This window comes from Nomascus leucogenys, chromosome 18 (genome assembly GCF_006542625.1).
Source record: "Nomascus leucogenys isolate Asia chromosome 18, Asia_NLE_v1, whole genome shotgun sequence".
Taxonomy (NCBI): Eukaryota; Metazoa; Chordata; class Mammalia; order Primates; family Hylobatidae; genus Nomascus; species Nomascus leucogenys.
The window spans coordinates 67254511-67277065 of NC_044398.1; the positions used below are offsets into that span (position 1 = coordinate 67254511).

A 22555-nucleotide genomic window follows, 5' to 3' on the forward strand; every position below is an offset into this window, starting at 1 on the left:
AAAAGTACAAAAATTAGCTGGGCACAGTGGTGGACACCTGTAATCCCAGCTACTCAGGAGGCTGAGGCAGAAGAATTGCTTGAACCTGGGAGGCGGAGGTTGCAGTGAGCCGAGATTGCGCCACTACACTCCAGTCTGAGTGACAAAACGAGACTCTGTCTCAAAAATAACAATAATAATAATAATAATTGTTCTCTTAGGTGTGGTAATGGCACTGGAATTTTTTTTTAAAAAAACGCTGACTTTATATGTTAGTTATATACACACTGAAGAATTTACAGGTCAAATGACATGACATTTGAGATTTGGTTTAAAATAATTTAGAGAAAAGGAAAAAGAAAGGTAGAATAGCTGGCAAAATGTCAACAATTGGCTGGGTGCAGTGGTTCATGCCTGTAAACCTAGTACTTTAGGAGGCCAAGGCAGGAGGATTGCTTGAGCCCAGCAGCTCAAGGCTGCAGTGAGCTGTGATCATGCCACTGCATTCCAGCCTTGGCAACAGAGCAAGACCCTGTCTGGAAAAAAAAAAAAAAAAAAGTTAGCAATTGGCTGGGTGTGGTGGCTCACACCTGTAATACCAGCACTTTGGGAGGCCAAGGTGGGTGGATTACCTGAGGCCAGGAGTTCAAGACCAGCCTGACCAATATGGTGAAACCCCATCTCTACTAAAAATGCAAAAATTAGCCAGGTGTGGTGGTGTGTGCCTGCTGTTCCAGCTACTGAGACAGGAGAATTGCTTGAACCTGGGAGGCAGAGGTTGCAGTGAGCCAAGATCATGCCACTGCACTCCAGCTGGGGCAACAGAGAAGACTCCATCTCAAAAAAAAAAAAAAAAAAAAAAACTTTAACAATTATCAAAGCAGGGTAATTAGGTGTAGGGAGAAAGTTATTATATTATTGTGTTTCTACTTTGGTATGTGTATATTTGAATTTTTCATTATAAAAAGAATTTTTAATAAATTCTTAAAACAGATAAATAAAATTTGGGATTAATGCTAACTGAATTTTAATAACTGAAGGTAGAGCTGTGAAATCTACCCAAGATATTGAGGGAAAAAAAAGCAAGTTTCACCCCCACCGCCATCACCCACAACCGACAACAACAAAGCAATAATTAGAGAAGAATAACACCATTTTAATATTATGTCCTTCTGTTCACCCTCTTCCCCCTCAAAAAAAGTGGATGCAGAAAAACAAATTGGAATGTTATCCAGTTATCTAGTCCAAGGACAGCTTGGGCCGGGGAAATGGCAGTGGAAATGGATTAAAAAGTGTATGTGTTTAGGGGCCAGGTGTGGTGGCTCATGCCTGTAATGCCAGCACTTTGGGAGGCTGAGGCAGGTCGATTACTTGAGTCCAGGAGTTTGAGATGACTGGGCAACATAGGGAGAGACCCTCATCTTTAAAATAATAATAATCAAATAAATAAATAAAAAGAAAAAGTGTATGGGTTTTTTCACAAAGGTACTATTTAATGTTGTAGATGTAGGGATCCCACAGGGATGCTACAGTGATCCACCGCTGGTAGCAGCCTGGATTTTAGCTCCCCCAAGTGTAAAGATTTGAAGGGAGGGAGAAATAACTAAAACCCAGAGGGAAGAGTCATGTGGACTTGGCCTCCTGTAGAAGGGAAGTGGCTTTCAGTTGGGACACAGCCAGCTCCAGGCAACCTGACAGAGAGGGAGCCAGGGGAATCAATACCCTGACCTCACGCTCCTCCCTCTGACCTCTGCAGAGATAATCAGTGGGTGAACCTCAGTGGAAGGCAGGGTGCAGCAGCCTTTGATACAGTCCTTACAGGCTCGCCTCCTGGGGCCTTGAGCAGGGCAGAGCAGGGAGGAGAGTGAACTGGGAGGGGCAAACACAAGCTATCCAGGACAGGCTTCACAGTTTTTGCATGACCTGTGTTATGAGGTTCCTTGTGATCTTAACACTGCCTACCCGTCTCAGTTCCTGTCTGCCCACTCCCCCTGTAAAGTGGAGGCATAGAGGATAATAGTGTCTAATCCATCACACGAGGATGAAATGAGTTAACCTGTATAAAGCATTCAACTTGACATAGTGTTTTACAACAGCTAGCACTTAAAAATATTACGAAGAAGACTTTCTGGACAGAGTTTCCTCTTTTTGTTTTTTCCTACTTTATTTTCTTTTTTTAATTGATGCATAATACAAATGCATAGTTTCAAAGTACATGTGATAATTTAATACATTCATATAGTTTGTAAATATCAAAGCAGTGTACTTGGAATATCCATTACCTTAAATATTTGTCTTTATGCTAGAAACATTTTATTTACTGATTTATTTGGAGACAGGATCTTGCTCTGTCACTCAGGCTAGAGTGCAATGGTGCAGTCATAGCTCACGGTAACCTGGGCTCAAACAATCCTCCTGCCTCAGCCTCCTGAGTAGCTAGAACTACAGTCATGTGCCACCACATCCTGCCTAGGCTAGAACCATTTTACTTCTTCTCTCCTAGCTATTTTGAAACGTACAATAAATTATTGCAAAGTAGTCACCCTACTGACCCACCTTACTAGATCTTATATAGTTCCATCTTTCTAACATTTTTTCTTTCCAGGGACACTAGAAACCAGGTTTTTCCTACCACCTGGCACAGTACCTGAAACATAGTGGGTAGTCAATAAATATTTGTCCAGTGAATTAATGCTGAGTCTTTGTGCTAAGCATTCTAGTCCGCCTCATCTCAATTGTTACAGCAACCTTATAAGGTAACTATCATTCTGTTTTAGAGATGAGGGTAGTAGAGGCTCAGCAGGATTCAATGACTTGCCCAGAGCAGACCAGGAGTCAAAGTCAGGCCGATCTTACTCTAAAACTTGTGCTCTTTGCCCTGTGCCAGAGGCTGCAGGCAGTGAGGGCTTTCTGCAAAGGTGACCACTGGCCACTGAAGTGTCACCCTGACACTTCACTGTTACTCCCAAAGGGTGGGTCTCCATTCAACAGGAGCCAGATGACCATGTAGTCTGTATCTGACAATATGCTCTTGGGGCGTAGATCTCTGAATCATCTTTGTGTGTCCCTATAAGATACCTTTTTACTGGGTGCTAACTAACGTCCATTGACTTAAATAATATAATAAAATCTTTTGCTCTTGCTAATGCTGCTTCCAATGCACTGTGGCCATTCCTGGCATTGAGGGTAGGGGTGGTTTGTGGGCAAAAAGCCCAACCTTCAATTCCTAGTGTAGAGGATCAGGCCTAACATTTATTAAGCGATTGTACTGTCAGGCATTGTTCCAGATGCTTAACATGTAATATCACCATGACAAATCTATGGGTAAGAATTATCACTAATCCTATTTTATGCTTGAGAAAACTGAAGTTCAGAATAGTTAAGTGAAATTTTTCAAGGACACACAGCTAGAAAGCAAGCAAGGACTTTGAATCCAAGTATGGATCTGTGCTCTTGACTTTTCAATGAACCACACTTACCTTTCTTGTCCTCTCCCCTCCTCTTCTGTGCCTCTGCAGCTGAGAGGTGACAGCATGCTGGCAGTCCTCACAGCCCTCGCTTGCTCTCGGCACCTCCTCTGCCTGGGCTCCCACTTTGGCGGCACTTGAGGAGCCCTTCAGCCCACCGCTGCACTGTGGGAGCTCCTTTCTGGGCTGGCCAAGGAGGGAGCCGGCTCCCTCAGCTTGCAGGGAGGTGTGGAGGGAGAGGCGCCAGCGGGAACCGGGGCTGCGCGCGGCGGTTGCGGGCCGGCTGGAGTTCCGGGTGGGCATGGGCTTGGCGGGCCCCCTCACTCAGAGCAGCCGGCGGGCCCTGCCGGCCCTGGGCAGTGAGGGGCTTAGCACCCAGGCCCGTGGCTGCGGAGGGTGTACTGGGTCCCCCAGCAGTGCCGACCCACCGGCGCTGCGCTCGATTTCTCACCGGGCCTTAGCTGCCTTCCCACGGGGCAGGGCTCGGGACCTGCAGCCCGCCATGCCTGAGCCTCCCACCCGCTCCATGGGCTCCTGTGCGGCCGGAGCCTCCCCGACGAGCGCCACCCCCTGCTCCACAGCGCCCAGTCCCATCGACCACCCAAGGGCTGAGGAGTGCGAGCGCACGCGCGGGACTGGCAGGCAGCTCCACCTGCAGCCCCGGTGCAGGATCCACTGAGTGAAGCCAGCTGGGCTCCTGAGTCTGGTGGAGACGTGGAGAACCTTTATGTCTAGCTCAGGGATTGTAAACACACCAATCAGCACCCTGTGTCTAGCTCAGGGTCTGTGAATACGCCAATCGACACTCTGTATCTAGCTGCTCTGGTGGGGCCTTGGAGAACCTATGTGTGTCCATACTCTGTATCTAACTGATCTGATGGGGACGTGGAGGACTTTTATGTCTAGCTCAGGGATGGTAAACGAACCAATCAGCGCCTGTCAAAACAGACCACTGGGCTCTACCCATCAGCAGGACATGGGTGGGGGCCAGATAAGAGAATAAAAGCAGGCTGCCTGTTCCAGCAGTGGCAACCCGCTCGGGTCCTCTTCCACACTGTGGAAGCTTTGTTCTTTCGCTCTTTGCAAGAAATCTTGCTACTGCTCACTCTTTGGGTCCGTGCTGCTTTTATGAGCTGTAACACTCACCGCGAAGGTCTGCAGCTTCACTCCTGAAGCCAGCGAGACCACTAGCCCACCGGAAGGAAGAAACTCCCAACACATCCGAACATCAGAAGGAATGAACAACTCCAGACGCGCCACCTTAAGACCTGTAACACTCACCGTGAGGATCCGCGGCTTCATTCTTGAAGTCAGTGAGACCAAAAATCCACCAATTCCGGACACACAGCCTCCCGTCCTGACCTGCAAAACTTCCCTGCTTGCTGGCAGCCTAAGGAGCCACCTTCCAGTTCTCTTGAATGTTACTGCTCACAGTCAAAAGCAAACAAAAGTGTCTGCCGGGCGCAGTGGCTCACGCTTGTAATCCCAGTACTTTGGGAGGCCGAGGCTGGCGGATCACGAGGTCAGGAGATGGAGACCACGGTGAAACCCCGTCTCTACTAAAAATACAAAAAATTAGCCGGGCGTGGTGGCGGGCGCCTGTAGTCCCAGCTACTCGGAGAGGCTGAGGTAGGAGAATGGCGTGAACCCGGGAGGAGGAGCTTACAGTGAGCCGAGATTGCAACACTGCACTTCAGCCTGGGCGACAGAGCGAGACTCCGTCTAAAAAAAAAAAGTGTCAGCCAGTATCTTGGTTGTCCACCTGCTTGACATAGATGTGCCTCACTCTTATTTTTATCGAGCACATTTAGGGGTTCGCTTCAGCTTTTTGTTTCTCCTTCATGGAAGATGTTTGGTCTGGATGCTTCTAGTAACAAACAGAAACCCAAACCTTCACGGCAAAGAGCTGCTGAAGAAAACTGAGGTGAGGGCCAGGCGCGGTGGCTCATGCCTGTAGTCCCAGAACTTTCGGGTTCTTCTTCCTCCCCAACAAAGGCCCGCCAAAAAGGAGCCAACCAGAGGTCACGCCTTCCCGCCTCGGCCTAGGCACAGCCCCTCAGCCAACCAGCAACCCCCACGTAACGTCCCCGGGCATAAAAGACGGAGGCTGCAGCACTCTCTCTCTTCCCTTCCGCCTTGGCTCTCCCTCAGACTCCTCCAATAAAGATCTCTTGACTGCAACAGGTGTGGCGTGGTCTTAGTCTGAGCCTACAGAGCCACTCTTTCAGTGAAACCCCATCTCTACTAAAGATACAACCAATTAGCCGGACATGGTGGCATACAGCTGTAATCCCAGCTACTCGGGAGGCTGAAGCAGGAGAATCTCTTGAACCTGGGAGGTGGAGGTTGCAGTGAGCCAAGGTCACGCCATTGCACTCTAGCCTGGGTGACAGGGCGAGACTCTGTCTCAAAAAAAAATAAAAAAAGGAAAATTAAGGTGAGAGCAAACAGCACAAAAGCGAGACCAATCTTCAAATCTTTGCTGGCACAAAGTTAATTTATTGAAATAATGGCTAGCACACCAAATTATGTATGTATGTATATATTTATTTATTTACTTACTTACAGAGACAAGGTCTTGCTATGTTGCCCATACTGGCCTCAACCTTCTGGGCTTAAGTGATCCTCCCACCTCAGCCTCCCGAGTAGCTGGAACTGTAGGCGTGTGCCACCACGCCTGGCTCACCAGGTTATTTAATGTAGCTGAAATAGTAATAAACTTCATTTTAAATTAATAACATTAATTTGTGTTCTGTTACAATTCAGTAATTACTACCTATTTTCCCACCCTACGTGATCATTTTTTCTTCCCTTTTATTCCTTCATGGAATTTATATTACAAAATAAACATAATTAACATGGATTTGACACATACCTTCTGTTGTCTGTATGAACAGCCATAAATTTACAAGAAAATACTAATTAATTGATATGAAACCCTTTCTGGGTTGGGTTTCCCAGAAATGGACTCTGACAGAAGTTAACACGCAAGGCCTTTATTAGGCAGTGCTCTTAGGATCAACACATGAGGAAGGAGGGGAGGAAGCAGCAGGACTAGGAAGAAGTCTAGCTCCCATGCTGGCCCAGCAAAGACCTCAGGACCACAACGGGTTGTCCTTCAGGTTGATGGCTCTTCAGAATTGCTCAGAGTTGGGGATAGGAAGCCAAGCCTTTATACTCCCACAGGCCAGCCCTGAAAGGACAGGTGATCTTAGATCAATCAGTGTTCTTCAAGTCCAGGGGATCACCAAAGACAGCTGAGTGCTGTCTTCCTGCAGCATTCCTGGGACGTAGGGGAATAAGTTTTTCATTCCTACTAGGGGGTCTAGGTGGTGCGTGACACAGTCCACCACAGAAACAAGTTAATTGTAATTCATTTTGTTTCCAAACTGTAAGAAAAGTTACACCACTGCATCTCCCAAGCCACAGCACATTTCATCATTTCAGTCAAGGTATCAGTCATTTTGTCAGCCAATCTTGAATTATCCTGAGACTATGGCAGAAGCTAAGGTCATAGATGAGGCTCATCCCTAAGCTGAAAGGAAGCATGCAGTGGGTGCTCCTGTCCACATATCAGAACCCAAGGATACCAAGGGCCAGCTGAGGGTTTGGGTATCAATGGGGGTTTCGGGAACCAATCACCCACAGATCCAAAGGGATGACTGGGTTTACAACTAAGTGTCATGCAAGGCTGCTGCACAAAGAGCAACAGGACAGGCAAGGCAAAGTGCATCTGAAGAACAGGAGTGAAGAAGGTCCTGTTTGCTAGGATCCCCACAACAAAGTACCATAGACTGGGCCATTTAAACAACAGAAATCTTGCGGCCATGCCTGAGATCAAGATATTGGCAGGATCTGTTTCTTCTGAGGCCTCTCTCCTGGACTGTAGATGGCCATCTTCTCCCTGGGTCTTTCCATGGTCTTCTTTCTGTATCAGTCTGTGTCCAGATCTCCTCTTCTTCTAAAGACACCAGTCATATTGGATTAGGGCCCACCCTCATGACCTCATTTTAACATAATTACCGCTTTCAATTTCCTATCTATCTCCACATAGAGTCGCATTCTGAGGTACTGGGGTTTAGAACTTCAACACACGAATTGTGTTGAAGGGAATACAATTCAGCCCACAGATGGGGCTTTGAACTGGGCTTCTTCAAAAGGTGACTCAATTTTGACAGGCAGAAATGAGAGTGCAGAAGGGCATTCCCAAGGAGGGAAGAGGAAGCAAGCCCTGAGAGGAATGCGAGGGTACAGACAGGAATAGATTACGTTCTGCCCCTGGGAGCTCTGTCACGAAAGAATGCAGAGTGACTAAGTCCAGTTGGGCTGTGGGTGGACTGTAGAGGAGAAGAAGGTGAAAGGTACGACACAGGCCTAATAATGGAGGTGTTAGATGACTTTGTGTAACAGTCCATAAAGCCGTGCCTAAAAGATATGTCACAATCTATTATTTCTTATAAATAAATGTAATTTCTTCTTCAAGTCCTATCCTCCTGCATTGATAGAAAATGAACCTCAGGCTGGGCACAGTGGCTTATGCCTTGTAATCCCAGCACTTTGGGAGGTCAAGGCAGGCGGATCACCTGAGGCCGGGAGTTCGAGACCAGCCTGGCTAACATGGCAAAACCCCGTCTCTACTAAAAATACAAAAATTAGTAGCCACGCTTTGGTGATGCATGCCTATAGTAGTCCCAACTACTTGGGAGGCTGAGGCACAAGAATTGCTTGAACCCAGGAGGCAGAGGTTGCAGTGAGCCGAAATCGTGCCACTGCACTCCAGCCTGGGTAACAGAAAAAAAAAAAAAGTGTCCAAAAAAAAAAGAACCTCAGTCATTGTTTAGGCCCCACCTAGGGATGTGCCATCAAAGGAAACTCACGGAGTCAGAGCAGCAGGGATGGGGTAGAGTCTTATGGTCATTGACCATCTCTGCACACAGGCTACAGTGGAGTCAGCACTTGTTCCTGTCCATATAGCTCCTTCCAGTCTCGTGGCACTGTACAGTCATGTCACACTCAGGCTACCAAGGTTTTTTTGGGGGGTTTTTTGTTTTGTTTGTTTGTTTTTGAGATGAGGTCTCACTCTATCATTCAGGCTGGAGTGCAGTGACACAAAATCGGCTCACTGCAACCTCTGCCTCCTGGGCTCAAGGGAACCTCCTGCTTCAGCCTCCTGACTACAGGTCCATGCCACCATGTCTGGATAACTATTGCATTTTTTGTAGAGATGGAGTTTCACCATGTTGCTCAGGCTGGTCTTGAACTCTTGGACTCAAGCAATCTACCCGCTTTGGCCCCACAAACTGCTGGGATTACAGACGTGAGCCACTGCGCCTGGCCTGAATTCAGTTTTAGATGATCCCAATGTTGTTGGCAGTAACGAGTCCGAGTACTCAGGGGCCAGTCCAGTATATGCCTTCTTGCCTGCATTAGGCTTTATCAAGGTACACACCATGTCAATAGCATAAAGTTTTTCTCAAAGACTGCCTGATCTGAGGCTTGTTGGTCTTGGCATCTACAGTTAAAACCAGCGTGTTATTTTCTCCATCTTCTTTGAGGTCAAGGGGAACTTAATGATGGCACTATGGTTTCACTTGTTCCTCCTGAAAACACATTTTCTAGGGCCCTTTGGAGTCTCAGTGTGCTACACCCCTGGAGGGTGACTCATGGGCCTTCCTCAGGAGGCTGTGGCTGCCTTGTAGTGTGGCTTTCTTGGCCTTCAAAGCCTTTGTTCTTGCCCTGATGTTGTGATGGGCAGGAGGCTCCTCCTTGCCTTTGATATCATCTTTGTATAAAGGTCTTAACTCATTTAACTCACATTTATGATGCATGAAAGATCCTTGCCACATTTATAGGAAATTTTCAGTGGGATGGGTGCAGTCTGATGCTGTAATCCTAACACTTTGGGAGGCTGAGAAGGGAGGATTGCATGAGGCCAGGAGTTTGAGACTGACAGTGAGACCCTGTCTCTAAAATAATTTTTATTTTTTAAATTAGCTGGATGTTGATGTGTGCCTGTAGTCCCAGCTACTCAGGAGGCTGAGGTGGGAGGATCCCTTGAGCCAGGTATTAGAGGCTGCAGTGAGCTACGATCATGCCACTGCACTCCTGCCCGGGCAACAGTGCAAGACCCTGTCTCAAAAAACAAAACAAAAAGAAATGTGCAGTGAGACAGAGAGATGCTACCTGAGGAAAGGACACACAAAATTGCAGAACTTTGCTGTATTCACCACAATCCTGAGTTGAGTCTTCAGGTCCAAAAACTCCACCTTTCTTCATTGTCCATGAAATGTACACTGGCCAAAGAAAGGATCTGTACAGTGCAGATAGGCATGCCTCTCTTTCATAGATGATTGTATATTTCTTTCATAGCTAGGTGCACTGTCTTTTTATAACTTGATGACAATAGATATTAAAACCGGTATCCAAGGTGTTAATTTACAATGAGAAATATAGCTGCCAAATAGGCAGAGCACGGTGGATCACACCTGTAATCCCAGCACTTTGGGAGGCCAAGGCAGATCACCTGAGGTCAGGAGTTTGAGACCAGTCTGGCCCACATGGTGAAACCCTGTCTCTACTGAAAATACAAAAATTATCTGGGTGTGGTGGCATGCGCCTGTAGTCCCAGCTACTCAGGAGGCTGAGGCAGGAGAATCGCTTGAACCCAGGAGAAGGAGGTTGCAGTGAGCCAAGATTGTGCCACTGCACTCCAGCCTGGGCAACAGAATGAGACTCCATCTCAAAAAATAAAAAAATTTTTAAAAAAGAGAAATCTAACTGCCAAATGGAGAAGTCATTAATATTGTCTAGTCAGAGTATTCTGTATCTTGAAAAAATACGTACATGGGTAAAATCAGAAGTTAACTAAATGTGGAATTAGAACAAACAAAATTAGATGGTTTTATTATTTTTTAATTTGTTTTTTATTAAATTAGGCAGCCCTCAGAACCAGGACAGGTTCAGAGAGCTCCCTCAATGGTTTTAATATCTATTGTCATCAAGTTATAAAAAGACAGTGCACCTAGCTATGACAGAAAGATACACTCATCTATGAAAGACAGGCATGCCTATCTGCACTGTACAGATCCTTTCTGTGGCTACTGTACTGCTCAGATATGGAGTCATCATGGTACCAACTTCGTTTGTTTTCTTTTTCTTTTCTTTTCTTTCTTTCGTTTTTTTTTTTTTTTTTTTTTTTGGAGACTGGGTCTCTGTCACCCAGGCTGGAGTGCAGCATCATGATCATGGCTCATTGCAACCTCAAACTCCCGGACTCAAGCCATCCTCCCACCTCAGCCTCCCAAGTAGCTAGGACTACAGGTACACATCACTATGCCCGGCTAATATTTTTTAATTAAAAATTAAAATATTTCAAAAAATTTTTAAAGAGCAATCAAGGTGGGAGCAGTCAAGCCTCCCAAGGTGCTGGGATTACAGGTGTGAGCCACTGTGCCTGGCTCCTACTTTAGTATTTAGGGAAGCAAAGATGTCCACATCCTAATCCCCAAAACCTATGAATATGTTAGGTTCTGTGTCTGGGGTGTTTTTTAACACCAAGCAATTCTCCAACATCAGCTGGATGTCAAACATTTCAATTAATTGAGACACAAACTACCTGGAGTTAGCTTGCTTCAGACTTAAGGGTTCAGTCCCACAAGACTGTCCCCACTTCATGCTGCATTTGCAAGTCTGATGCCATATCCATAGTTCTGGCTGATGTAACTCAGGGGTTCCCATGACCCCTTCTTTAGGTCTGATATTAATAATTTGCTAGAATGGCTCACAGAACTCAGAAAAACTTTTCCTACATTTACTGGTTTATTATAAAGCACACAACTCAGGAAGAGTCAGATGGAAGAGGTGCATAGGCCACGGTATTGGGCAGGGGTTTGTATGGAGCTTCCAAACCCTCTCCAGGAGTATGACCCTCCCAGTAAGTGAATGTGTTCATCAACTTGGAAGCTCTTTGAATCTTGTTGTTCAGGAGTTTATATAAAGCTCAATCCTCAATCCCCCTTTCCCTCCCAGAAGGTTGGTGAATAGGGCTGAAACTTTCAACCATCTAAATACTTGTTTTTTCTGGTGACCAGCCCCATATCAACTCACCTCATTAGCATAAACTCAGGTGTGATCAAAGGGAGCTCATATCGAAATTGCGTCAGTGAACTCCAGCCTGGGTGACAGAGCGAGATAAAAAAAATAAAAAAAATAAAAAAACCAGAAAGGGGATAGAGGCTTACAGTTCCTGCTGCAGGGCTTTCACCCTGCCTGGACCAGGTGCCATTGCACCCTTGGCTGGGCTCAATGGCTTACGCCTGTAATCCCAACACTTTGGGAGGCCAACGCATGCAGATCACCTGAGGTCAGGAGTTTGAGACCAGCCTGGCCAACATGGCAAAACCCCGTTTCTACTAAAAATACAAAAAGTAGCTGGGCATGGTGGCATGCACCTGTAATCCCAGCTACTTGGGAGGCTGAGACAGGAGAATTGCTTGAGCCCAGGAGGCGGAGGTTGCAGTGAGCTGAGATCGCACCACTGCACTCCAGCCTGAGTGACAGAGCAAGACTCTGTCTCAAAACAAATACAAAAAAAAAAAAGTGCACCCTACACTCACCCTGCTTGTTGGGCTCACTAAGAGGTGCCTGGGCTCCATGCAGCAAAAAATACCATGTGTTTTTCGATGGAGGTGAAAGAGGAGCCTTCTGCCAAAAGGGAGCAGCAGATTAGCCATACCTGTGGGCTCAACTAGATAGAAAACCCAAAAAACAAGCCGAAAAAAATTTTAAATTTTCTACATTCAAAAGAAAACACAAAAGGAGTTTTTGGGAACCTTGAGGAGGACTTCAAACAGGTTCCAGAGTGCTAGATACCAGCAAAGGAAATAGAACAATTAAATGGGAATCCAGCGCCTGATGAAAATGTACACATTCTTGGTTGAATACCAGTAGAAAAAAACAACAAACAGTACTGCTGGCATTCCTCTGTAGTTCATTATGAATCTGAAATTGCCCTGGTACTAAAGCGTCATCCTGATGAACTTGGGCTTTTGGAAATCAGTGTAGTGCCACTAATTTTAGAACAAACACTGGAGCTTATAGGAACAAATATCAATGGAAACCCACGTGGGTTAGGAAGCAAGAAGCATCCATTACATCTTTTTATACCACATGTATATGGAGCATTCCAAATAAGAAATCTACCCATGGCCAGGCACAGTGGTTCAAGCCTGTAATCCCAGCACTTTGGGAGGCCGAGGCGGGCGGATCATGAGGTCAGGAGATCAAGACCGTCCTGGCTAACATGGTGAAACCCCGTCTCTACTAAAAATACAAAAATTAGCCGGGCGCGGTGGCGGGCGCCTGTAGTCCCAGCTGCTCGGGAGTCTGAGGCAGGAGAATGGCGTGAACCCCGGAGGTGGAGCTTGCAGTGAGCCGAGATCGCACCACTGCACTCCAGCCTGGGCAACAGAGTGAGACTCTGTCTCAAAAACAAAAACAAAAACAAACAAACAAAAAAAGAAATCTACCCATTTGGGGCCGGGCGTGGTGGCTCACGTCTGTAATCCCAGCACTTTGGGAGGCTGAGGCGGGTGGATCACGAGGTCAGGAGTTAGAGACCAGACTGGCCAACATGGTGAAACACCTTCCCTACTAAAAATACAAAAATTAGCCTGGCGTGGTGGTGGGCACCTATAGTCCCAGCTACTCGAGAGGCTGAGGCAGGAGAATCACTTGAACCTGGAAGGCAGAGGCTGCAGTGAGCCAAGATCGTGCCACTGCACTCCAGCTTGGGTAACAGAGTGAAACTCTGTCTAAAAAAAAAAAAAAAAGAAAGAAAGAAAGAAAGAAATCTACCTGTTTGGAAATACAATGGTCTCTTGTCCTGCTTCAAAGTTCGCAAAGAGGGTAAAATTAAAGGAATAGTATGGCATTGCAGTGATGGTTGTTAGATTAAGGTCCATCACCATCGTCTTGGTTAATGCTGGCCCATCCCAGATAGTTACATTAACTCAAAACCAGTTATAGGTCAGGTTTGGTGGCTCGTGCCTGTAATCCCAGCACACTGGGAGGCCGAGGTGGGCGGATCACTTCAGGTCAGGAGTTCGAGACCAGCCTGGCCAACATGGTGAAACCCTATCTCTACTAAACAGAAAATTAGCCAGGCATAGTGGGAGGCGCCTGTAATACCAGCCACTTGGGAGGCTGAGGCACAAGAACCCCTTTAACCCCGGCAGAGGTTGCAGTGAACCAAGATTGTGCTACTGCACTCCAGCCTGGGTGACAGAGCGAGACTCTGTCTCAAAAACAACAACAACAACAACAACAAAAATCAAGCTCCAGTTATTATCAACATGAACCTGACCAAATGTGATTCTGCCTTTGATATTAAGTGTTTGCTTAATCATTTTTCAAAAATAGACAGAAATAGGGTAGACTCAAATATATAATATTTGATGTATAAAATGCAAATAAAATTAAGATTAGTTTTATTGTCGTTACATTCTAAAAAACAAAAAAACAAATGGGGCTCATACTGAATAACAAAAGAAACTCCCATCACTCAGGAAATGCCAGATGTTTCAGGAGCTCCATGACAGAAACTATGGACAAATATATTTCTTATTATATCACACTGTGAAAAGGGAGACTTAAATATAGCAGATAGTGTTAAGGTTGCTAATCAGCTGACTTTAAAACAGAGATTTTCCTGGATTATCGGGGGGGAATCCAAAGTAATCACAGGATTCTTAAATGTGGAAGAAAGAAGTAGGAGTTTCACTGTCAGTGTCATAGTGATATGGTGATGCAAGAAAAACTTATAAAGAATGGGGCCGCAAGCCAAGGAATGCAGGCAGCCTATAGAAGCTAGAAAAGGCAAAGAAATGGATTCTTTCTGGATCCTCCAGAGGGAATGCTGCACTACCGAACACCTTGATTTTAGCTGAGTGAGTCTCATCTTGGACTTCTGACCTCCAGAAGTGTTACATGATAAATCATTGTTGTTTCTTTTTTTTTTTTTTTTTTTGAGACAGAGTTTTTCTCTGTCACCCAGGCTATAGTGCAGCGGCGTGATCTCGGCTGACTGCAAGCTCTGCCTTCCAGGTTCATGCCATTCTCCTGCCTCAGCCTCCCGAGTAGCTGGGACTACAGGTGCCCGCCACCATGCCCAGCTAATTTTTTGTATTTTTAGTAAAGACGGGGTTTCACCATGTTAGCCAGGATAGTCTCAGTCTCCTGACCTTGTGATCCACCCACCTCAGCCTCCCAAAGTGCTGGGATTACAGGCGTGAAGCCACCATGCCTGGCAAATCATTGTTGTTTCAAGCCACTAAATGTACAGTAATTTGTTACGGAAGCCACAAAAGCTCTTTGTGAATTTAACTTTCATACAGGTGATACAAACCATTTTGTATATGTATTTTGTTTGTTTGTTAATTTTAATTTTTGTAGCAATGGAGTCTCACTATATTGGCCAGGCTGGTCTTGAACTCCTAGCTTCAAGTGATCCTCCTGCCTTGGCCTCTCAAAGTGCTGGGATTACAGGCATGAGCCACCATGCCTGGCCATTATGTGTTCCTTTGTTTGTTTGTTTGTTTTTCAGACAGGGTCTTGCTCTGTTACCTAGGCTAGAGTGCAATAGTATGATCATGGCTCACTGCACCCTCCACCTCCCTGGGCTTCAGTGATCCTCCCACCTCAGCCTCCCAAGCAGCTGAGACTACAGGCACACACCACCATGTTCAGCTAAATTTTTTTTCCTGTTGTTGTTGTTGTGGAGTAAGGATCTCACTATGAACTCCTAGGCTCAAGCAATTCTTCCACCTAGGCCTCACAAAGTGCTGGGATTACAGGCATGAGTTGCTGTGGCTGGCCTCATTCTCTATATGTGTATTAGTCCGTTTTTACGCTGCTAATAAAGACATAGCTGAGACTGGGCAATTTACAAAAAAGAAAGAGGTTTAATTGGACTTACAGTTCCACATGGCTAGGGAAGTCTCACAATCACAGCGGAAGGCAAGGAGGAACAAGTCACATCTTACACGGATGGCAGCAGGCAAAGAGAGCTGTGGGAAAAGTCCCCCTTACAATAATCATCAGATCTGGTGAGACTTACTCACTATCACAAGAACAGTATGGGAAAGACCTGCCCCCATGATTCAATTACCTCTCCACCCTGTCCCTCCCACAACACATGGGAATTCAAGATGAGATTTGGGTGGGGACACAGCCCAACCGTATCAATATGTTAAAGTTTTCTTCAGAAAAATAGACAGCACAATTATGCAGCAATAGCATTAAGTGCCTAACACAATGCCTAAGTGCTCAAAAAAGATGCATTTTCCTTCCTGTATTTATTTTTTCCACAAATACTAATTGCATGCCTACTACGTTCCCAGCACCACTCAAGGCACTAGGGAGAGATCTCTTCCCTCATAGAACTTGTGTTCTTTTTTTTCTTTTCTTTTTTTTTTTTTTTTTGAGATGGGGTCTTGCTTGTCACCATGCTAGAGTGCAGTGGCACGATCTCAGCTCACTGCAACCTCCGCCTCCTGGGTTCAAGTAATTCTTCTGCCTCAGCCTCCTGAGTAGCTGGGACTACAGGCGTGCGCCACCATGCCCAGTTAATTTTTGTATTTTTAGTAGAGACAAGGTTTCACCATGTTGGCCAGGATGGTCTCGATCTCTTGACCTCGTGATCCGCCTGCCTCAGCCTCCCAAAGTGCTGGGATTACAGTAGGCGTAAGTGCATTCTTGGCATTTAGCAAGTAAGACAGAAATTATAATTTAATTTGGCCAGCATAGGTTGGATTTAAGAAAAAAACTTTTTATTATGACAATTTCAAACATACAGAAAAGGAGGGAGAGTATAAAATGAACCACCATGTGCCCGTCACTCAACTTCTATAATTATCAACATTTTACTGATCTTTGCACAGGACCTTTTTTTTTTTTTTGAGATGGAGTTTCATTCTTTGTGCCCAGGCCGGAGTGCAATGGCATGATCTCAGCTCACTGCAACCTCTGCCCCCCAGGTTCAAACAATTCTCCTGCCTCAGCCTCCCAACTAGTAGCTGGGATTATAGGCAACTGGCTAATTTTTTTTTTTTTTTTTTTTGAGACAGAGTCTCACTCTGTCATCAGGCTGGAGGGCAGTGGCGTGATCTCGACTCACTGCAACCTCCGCCTCCTGGTTTAAGTGATTCTCCTGCCTCAGCCTCCTGAGTAGCTGGGACTACAGGTGTGCACCACCACACCCAGCTAATTTTTGTATTTTTAGCAGAGATAGGGTTTCACCATGTTGGCCACGATGGCCTCGATCTCTTGACCTTGTGATCTGCCTGCCCCAGCCTCCCAAAGTGCTGGGATTACAGGCGTGAGCCACTGCGCCTAGCTTAATTTTGTATTTTTAGTAGAGATGGGATTTCTCCATGTTGGTAAGGCTGGTCTCAAACTCCCAACCTCAGGTGATCCGCCCACCTTGGCCTCCCAAAGTGCTGGGATCACAGGTGTGAGCCACTGCGCCCGCTGTACAGGCTATTCTAAATATTTATATTAGTTATCAATAATTAAGTGTAAGGAATTTTAAAGAAATTTCATATAAAAAATTTCAGAGCATTTGACAGCACTGGACCCACATTTCCACACAGCAACAATTAGCTATACCTAAGAACCTTCTGACACTAGCTAGATGGGCTAATGTATATATCTGATTACCATATTACTGACCTCCCAATTGTCTCTCCTGTACCAAAGTCTAGTGACAGACACTATTGTTAAATAAACTTTTTTTTTAGCTACCACACTTGGCTATTTTTAATTTTTGTTTGTTTGTTTTTGTTTTTGTAGAAAAGAGGTCTCACTATGTTTCCCAGGCTGGTCTCAAACTCCTGAGCTCAAGCCATCTGCCTGCCTCCACCTCCTAAAGTGCGAGGATTACAGGTGTGAGCCACTGACCCAGCAGATATTACTGTTATTTTTTGTCTGTTGGTTTGAGACCGAGTCTCACTCTGTTGCCCAGGCTGGAGTTCAGTGGCACAATCTCAGCTCACTGCAACCTCTGCTTCTAGGGCTCAAGCAATCTTCCCACCTCACCTTCCCAAGTAGCTGGGACTACCGGCTCACGCCACCACGCCTGGCTGATTTTCATAATTTTTTGTAGAGACAAGATTTCACAGGTTGCCTGGGCTGTTCTCAAACTACATCACTCAAGCAATCCACCTGCCTCAGTCACCCAAAGTGCTGGAATTACAGGTGTGAGCCAGCCTGTTATTGCTGTTGTTATTGTTTTGAAACAGAGTCTCACTCTGTTACCCAGGCTGAAGTGCAATGGTGCAATCTTGGCTCACTGCAACCTCCACCTCCCGGGTTCAAGCGATTCTCCTGCCTCAGCCTCCCGAGTAGCTGGGATCACAGGCACCTACCACCACATCCAGCTAATTTTTGTATTTTTAGTAGAGATGGGGTTTCAATATGTTGGCCAGGCTGGCCTCGAACTCCTGACCTCAGGCGATCCACCCGCCTGGGCCTCCCAAAGTGCTGGGATTACAGGTGTGAGCCACCGTGCCCAGCCTCATTCATTACATTTTGAATGTAACTAATTTCATTTCTCCTTAGCTTTAATTTGGGGAATACCTTGCTGTGATCCTCAAGCACATGTGATTTTCCCTTCACTAATCTTATTTTATCAGTTCTTTTTATTTTAGTTTAGTTTTTAACCACATGCTTTCACTTTGATTTTCCTATCCTTAACGAAAGACAGAGAGAAAATTTTCAAAGCCATACTCAAGTTTTACAATTTCAGTGATACCTACTTGGCTAAACTTATTACTTTTCTATATTTTAAAATTATACACACAGTTGCTTCTTCTGGATGCAAAGTTAAATGCCGCAATGGAAAACAGAAGCCATGAGCTAATAGAGCTGTGATGTGTTTTTGTGTTTTTTGTTTGTTTGTTTTTCGAGATGGAGTCTTGCTCTGTCAGCAGGCTGGAGGGTAGTAGCCCGATCTCTGCTCACTGCAACCTCCACCTTCTGGGTTCAAGGGATTCCCCTGCCTTAGCCTCCCGAGTAGCTGAGACTACAGGCGTGCGCCAGCATGCCCAGCTAATTTTTTTATATTTTAGTAGAGATGGGGTTTCCCTATGTTGGCCAGGATGGTCTCGATCTCCTGACCTTGTGATCTGCCCGCCTCGGCCTCCCGAAGTGCTGGGATTACAGGTGTGAGCCACTGCATGTGATGTGCTTTTGATTGTCATTTTTCCTTTGAAAAAATATTTCTGTGGTATCTATTCTGTGCAAGGCACAGATAAATACAACCCACATAGCACCTAGACAAAGAGATAACGATTTTAAGCACAACAGGAGCCTAAGAACAATAGAATAAAGCAACAAAATTAGAAGAGCACTGCTTTTGGATCTCATGAGAGACCACAGAGTTGTTACTTTTAATTGTTATAACAAAGGCATACAAATTTCTTTGGTTGCCAAAATCGGTCTTCAGAACTAAATTCCATTTCTGGGAGGACCTCAAGTGGTCCTGTTTTCCCTTGGAAAAAGCCCTAGGAAATGCTCAACATATCATCATATCACTTGCATTCAAGGTTGGATTCAAATGAAGGTCTTGGAGGCCCCAAGAATCTTGCCTAGGTCAATTCTCCCTCAGGAAATTCCCCCTCAGGTCAGTCCATAAAGTCATTATTAGTGTCCTGACTTAAAGCAGAAACCAATTCCTTGAACAAGGTGGGCACAGAAGGAAGAAAACTTCTGGGAGAGAGTGGCTTTAATTTCAACCAACCAAAGGGAGAAAGATGCTTTGGAATATTTTAGGCTGGCTAGTGATACTCCCCAGTAGAAAATAAACCAGCTGGGTGTAGTGGCTCATGCCTGTACTTCCAATGCTTTGAGAGGCAGAGACAGGATGCCCTTTTGAGGCCAGGAGTTCCAGCCTGGGAAACATAGTGAGACCTTGTCTCTATAAAAAAAGAAGAAAATACAGAAAATAAACCAAATCCTTGCCCATCATTCTACAAGGGACATATTTCTACACTGGAGATGCCTGAATTGTCCTTTCCAGTTGAGGAGCTGTATATATTTAAAAAGTAGAACTATATCTGAGATTGAAATACTTCTCCAATCCCCATACACCTCCTTTTTTAGATTCTGTTAACCATTGTTAAATCTCCAGATTTCTATATGTTCCTGAAGTTTAATTTGGGAACTTGACCCTCCCAGCAGTATGGAATTTAGAGGCCTGGAATTCTTCTCTACAAACTAATAAGTACTGAGTGGGAAGCAGAATGACTCGGGTGTGAGTTGAGTTCCCTTTTCAGAGACAGAATGGCATGAGATTGACAGCAGGCATTCTGAAGTCAGACACACCTGGTTTCAAATCCCAGCTCAGTCACTGACTGGTCATATGACCTTGGGCATGTTACTTAACCAGTCTGAACCTTGGTTCCTCCTCTACAAACTTGGAACAAAAATGATTCCTAACTCACAGGATAATAAGTAGAATTTTCATTATCTATGGCTGTGTAACAAATTATTCCAAAACTTAGTCATTCAAACCAATAATTTCTTTATTTTTCCTTTTTTTTTTTTTTTTTTGAGAGCAATTCAAGGGAAGGGTAAATAGACCCCACCTCTTTTTTTTTTTTCTTTGAGACGGAGTCTCACTCTTGTTGCCCAGGCTGGAGTGCAATGGCACGATCTCAGCTCACTGCAACCTCTGCCTCCCGGGTTCAAGCGATTCGCCTGCCTCAGCCTCCCAAGTAGCTGGGATTACAAGCGCCCACCACCATTCCCAGTTAATTTTTTTTTTTTTTGTATTTTTAGTAAAGACGGGGTTTCACTGTGTTGGACAGGCTGGTCTTGAACTCTGGCCCTCAGGTGATCCACCCACTTTGGCCTCCCAAAGTGCTGGGATTACAGGCATGAGCCACTGGGCCCGGCCTTTTTTTTTTTTTTTTTTTTGTGACGGAGTCTCACTCTGTCACACAGGCTGGAGTGCAGTGGCATGATCTCGACTCACTGCAACCTCTGCCTCCAGAGTTCAAGCAATTCTCATACCTTAGCCTCCCGAGTAGCTGGGATTACAGGCGCGTGCCACCATGCACTGCTGATTTTCGTATTTTTAGTAGAGATGTGGTTTCGCCATGTTGGCCAGGCTGGTCTCGAACTCCTGACCTCGTGTGATCCACCCACCTTGGCATCCCAAAGTTCTGGGATTACATGCATGAGCCACTGCGCCCAGCTGCTTCGATTTTCCATCTACAAAATAGCAGTAACAAGTATATCTACCTCACAGAATTATTATAAAGGTTAAATGAAATATCACATGTAGGCCGGGGGTGGTGGCTCACGCATGTAATCCTAACACTTTGGGAGGCCGAGGCAGGCAGATCCCTTGAGGCCAGGAGTTCAATACCAGCATGGCCAACATGGCGAAACCTCATCTCTTCTAAAAATATAAAAATTAGCCGGGCATGGTGGTGCACGTCTGTAATCCTAGCTACTCAGGAGGCTGAGGCAGGAGAATTGCTTTTACCCAGGAGGCATAAGTTGCGGTGAGCTGAGATCAAGCCACTGCACTCCAGCCTGGGAGACAGAGCAAGACTCCGTCTGAAAAAATAAAAAATAAAATGAAATATTATATGTAAAAAGCATAGAAAAGTTGATTTAAGAAAGAAATTTTTGGGAGCCGCTGTGGCTCAGGCTGGTTGCCCTGGCACTCGGGGAGGCGAGGCTACACGTTCGAGGCTAACCTGGCCAATATTGATTAAAAAAAAAAAAGAAAGAAAGAAATTTTTTGTGGCCAGGCGCGGTGGCTCAAGCCTGTAATCCCAGCACTTTAGGAGGCCAAGGCAGGTGGATCACCTGAGGTCGGGTGTTCGAGACCTGCCTGACCAACATGGAGAATACAAAAAATACAAAAATCTCTACTAAAAATACAAAATTAGCCAGGCGTGGTAGTGAATGGCTATAATCCCAGCTACTCAGGAGGCTGAGGCAGGAGAATAGCTTGAACCCAGGAGGTGGAGGTTGCGGTGAGCTGAGATTGCACCATCGCACTCCAGCCTGGGCAATAGAGCAAAACTCTGTCTGAAAAAAAAAGAAAAAGAAATTTTTCAGGCCGGGCACGGTGGCTCACGCCTGTAATCCCAGCACTTTGGGAGGCCGAGGCGGGCGGATCACGAGGTCAGGAGATCGAGACTATCCCGGCTAACACGGTGAAACCGTCTCTACTAAAAATACAAAAAATTAGCCTGGCATGGTGGCGGGCACCTGTAGTCCCAGCTACTCGGGAGGCTGAGGCAGGAGAATGGCGTGAACCCAGAAGGTGGAGCTTGCAGTGAGCCGAGATCGTGCCACTGCACTCCAGCCTGGGCGACAGAGTGAGACTCCACCTCAAAAAAAAAAAGAAATTTTTCAGCTGAGCACGGTGGCTCACACCTGTAATCCTAGCACTTTGGAAGGCCAAGGCAGGTGGATTACCTGAGGTCAAGAGTGCAAGACCAGCCTGGCCAACATGGTGAAACCCCGTCTCTACTAAAAATACAAAAATTAGCCAGGCGTGGTGGCACACGCCTGTAATCCCAGCTACTCAGGACACTGAAGCAGAAGAATTGCTTGAACCCAGGAGACGGAGGTTGCATTGAGCCGAGATCACGCCACTGCACTCCGGCCTGGACGACAGAGGAGACTCTGTCTAAAAAAAAAAAAAAGAAAGAAACTATTCTTCAGACTTATTGTGGTACCAATATAAGGTATGGTTCTAGGTAATTTTCTCCAGACTGTCAACTAGTTGTCTCAACATTCATAAGATAATCCTTTCTTCTATTTAGTAGTGTCTTTGTGTTATACATTAAATGATCATTTGTAATAAGGTTCTATTCCTGAGGTTCCTATTTTAGTCCCATGAATCTATTTATTTGTTCCATTATTTAAATTATTGTTGCATCATAATGTCATTTACCATCTTGACAGCGACTGTCTCCTCTTTACTCTCGTTTTTAAAGCTATTCTTTGATACCTTAACCTGTTTAGTGAACTTTTTTTATTTTTTAAGACAAACTCTCACTCTGTCACCCAGACTGGAGTGCAGTGGT

At 45.5% G+C, this 22555-nt stretch overlaps 1 pseudogene; it reads left to right on the top strand.

Moving 5' to 3' along the window:
- LOC100607603 overlaps positions 1-13908 on the top strand; it is a 123177-nt pseudogene extending 109269 nt beyond the window's left edge.
- The last annotated feature ends 8647 nt before the right edge of the window (positions 13909-22555 follow it).